Source organism: Meriones unguiculatus, chromosome 2 (genome assembly GCF_030254825.1).
Source record: "Meriones unguiculatus strain TT.TT164.6M chromosome 2, Bangor_MerUng_6.1, whole genome shotgun sequence".
Classification (NCBI taxonomy): Eukaryota; Metazoa; Chordata; class Mammalia; order Rodentia; family Muridae; genus Meriones; species Meriones unguiculatus.
In genome coordinates this window covers 147178722-147181639 of record NC_083350.1, presented here as the reverse complement: position 1 = coordinate 147181639, position 2918 = coordinate 147178722, and the positions used below count along the sequence as shown (strand labels likewise).

At 41.1% G+C, this 2918-nt stretch overlaps 1 pseudogene; it reads left to right on the top strand.

The window, feature by feature from the left end:
- Window positions 1-416: 416 nt before the first annotated feature.
- Window positions 417-991, top strand: LOC110560054 (peroxiredoxin-1-like; annotated as a pseudogene).
- The last annotated feature ends 1927 nt before the right edge of the window (window positions 992-2918 follow it).

Below are 2918 nucleotides of genomic sequence, written 5' to 3'. Positions count from 1 at the left end.
CCAGGAAGGTTTATCAAAGGGAACCTAATAAAAGTACGTTACTGGGTATCAAAGAGTTTCAACATCATAAAAGAAACTTTCCCTACCATGTTGGAAGCTGCTGTAGAAAGCAGCCACCATCCCAGGGAACTAGAGTATAAGGACACGACAGCTAGGATTTTGCAATTTGGAAAACGGACTTGATTCTCCAGAGCTGAACAGGGCGCTGCAGGCTGACAGTGGGAAAGGGGCAGGACAATGACAGGTTCTTGCTAGTATCATAAGTACATTACAAATACAATTGTTGGGAACACTCCAAAGCCCTGCAACTGCAAAAAGCCACCGTTAGTAAGTGGAGAAGGGGGATGGTGTATCAGTGAGGGAGAGGACGTAGCAGACTAGTGCAGACCTGTTTGCTCTATTTTGCTGATGGCAAGATGTCCTTAGGAAATGTTAAAAGTGGACATTATGCTCCCAACTTTGAAGCCATAGCACTTATGCCAGATAGACAATTCAAAGATATCAGCCTAACTGAATATAGAGGAAAATATGTTGTGTTCTTCTTTTACCCTCCTGATTTTACTTTTGTTTGCCCCATGGAGAGCATTGCCTTCAGTGATAAAGTAGAATAACTTAAGAAACTTAATTGCCAAGTGATTGGAGCTTCTGTGGATTCTCATCTGGCATGGATTAACACACCCAAGAAACAAGGAACATTAGGACCCATGAACATTCCCTTGGTATCAGATCCCAAGCCTAGTATTGCTCAGGATTATGGAGTCTTGAGGGCTGTGAAGGTATCTCTGTCAGGGGCCTCTCTATTACTGATGGTAAAGCTATCCTTGGCCAGGCCATTATAAACGATCTTTCCATTGGCCAATCTGTGGATGAGGTTCTGATACCAGTACAGGCCTTTCAGTTCACTGACAAACATGGTGAAGTGTGTCCAACTGGCTGGAAACCTGGCTGGAAGCCTTATGTCCAAAAGAGCAAGGAATATTTCTCTGAGTAGAAGCGAGCACTGAACCATTTTTCTGCCAGGAAGCATTGAGAAGCCAGAAGAGAGTCTCCTGTACTCTACTCATGTTTAAACACAAATGTAGTTTGATTCAAGATACGCATTTCCTACAGGGTTGGAGTGGTTAGCCTTTCTTCTGCTATTGGGGATGTCCTAAAGTCTGTTGTAGACAGACCATCTGATGTGCCAGTCACAGAAATCAGCTTGTTATTCTTTCTTTGTGTTTGTATGTCTATTAAACATGAACTCTGAGAACTTGGTGATTCATTTTAAGGCAACAACAACAACAAAAGGCTCCAACTGACAGTAGGCATTGGTGCAGAATCCCTAATCTTAGAAAAGCATGTTATGAAAACCTACTTAGAAGTTGACATTATTTGATGTCTTGATTAGGAGTGCTGTGTTAAGGTATCTAGTGGTCTGCAGAGATGTTACAGATAATCGACATGTTAAAATAACAGGAGCAGAGAAATGGTTCCAAAACAGCAGAAAGCTTGTCACTATGCACAACACAAAGACACTGGGATCCTGGTGTTTGCTAGGTAGCCTGGGAAAGCAAAGAAGTAGAAGTCTAGAAACAAAGAACACTCAGTAATTTGGAGATGCAGAAGAAAATGGTGACTAATTATAAACTAATTCATAAAAGAGCTGTAAGGAAAAAAAATGAAATGTTAAGGTAAAAGTAATTTTTTAAAAGAGGCAGGAACTATTTAATAATTAAAGTCTTATATATTTCATCAGTCTTTCCTAAATTCATATGAGAAGAAATTTTACCATACAAGAGACAACAGATTAAACAGAACAAATAATGACAAACTGAGAATTAAATATTTTGGGAACAAAAAATAATTGACACAAAGCACAACCCTTGTAGATAATGTGAGTACCCTCTGTGGAGGGGCCTATCAGGAGCATGCTAGAATCTTTTATGATGAGATTTCTCCCTCAATAACCGGATCCCTAAACTGAGTACCTAGACCACAGTCAGCTTTTGTTGGAATACCACCATCAACACTCTGAGGCCTTCCAGGGCTTCACCTTTGCACCCGCAGGAGCTGGGAAATGAGACTGAGACAGTGGGCTGTGCTGGGGCTCAGCTTCAACTCCATCCTGGGGCATTTCAGTACTAACTGTGGTTAAATCTCTTGCTGTTCACCTTGGCATTCGTTATAGACAAGATGAATAAAGGTATTAAAGGCTAGGACTTTTTATCTCCCCAAAGAAATTTTAAATGGATTTGGTAGAAAAACACACTAAATATAATGCTTGCTAATGTGCCTATAAAGCTATGACTGGGATCCGACCCCATGCTGAAATTAAGCAATTGTATTTGCTGGCTAACCTCGTTTTAAATGGTAGGGTTTTTCCCCCTTTTCTTTCCTAAGGGAGGCATATATGAAATGTAATCATCTTTTCATTATGAGGTTGCTGGCTTTATGTCTCATGAATGCTAGAGCCCTTTTAGCTGAGAGCAGACTGAAATGTGTGTGACATCTTCCCCTCTCATCCCAGCCTCCTCATAGTGAGGGAAATAAAGGTTCCAGCTGAAAGGGAGTTCTGCTCTGAGTAGCAATTTAAATAGCAGAGGTTTATTAGTTCCTTTATTGCTACCATGTTTGGATCGGGGGATACTCTTTGGAGATTTCACCTTCAGGGACATTTTGTTTTCTCCTCCCTGCCCCTCATGCTTCTCCCAAATCTCTGGAAGATTTTTTTTTTTTACAGCATTATCATATACCTGGCTCTGTCTTTTCTTGTTTTTCACTGTTAATACAACAGTTAGGTGCAAAGGCTGTGGGCTTTCACAACCTTTGTTGTGTGTGTGTGTGTGTGTGTGTGTGTGTGTGTGCATGCGCATGAGTGTGTTCTTGTGTGAGCAGGTGCACTTATGTGAGGAGTGTGTTTGCATGTCTGTGCAGAT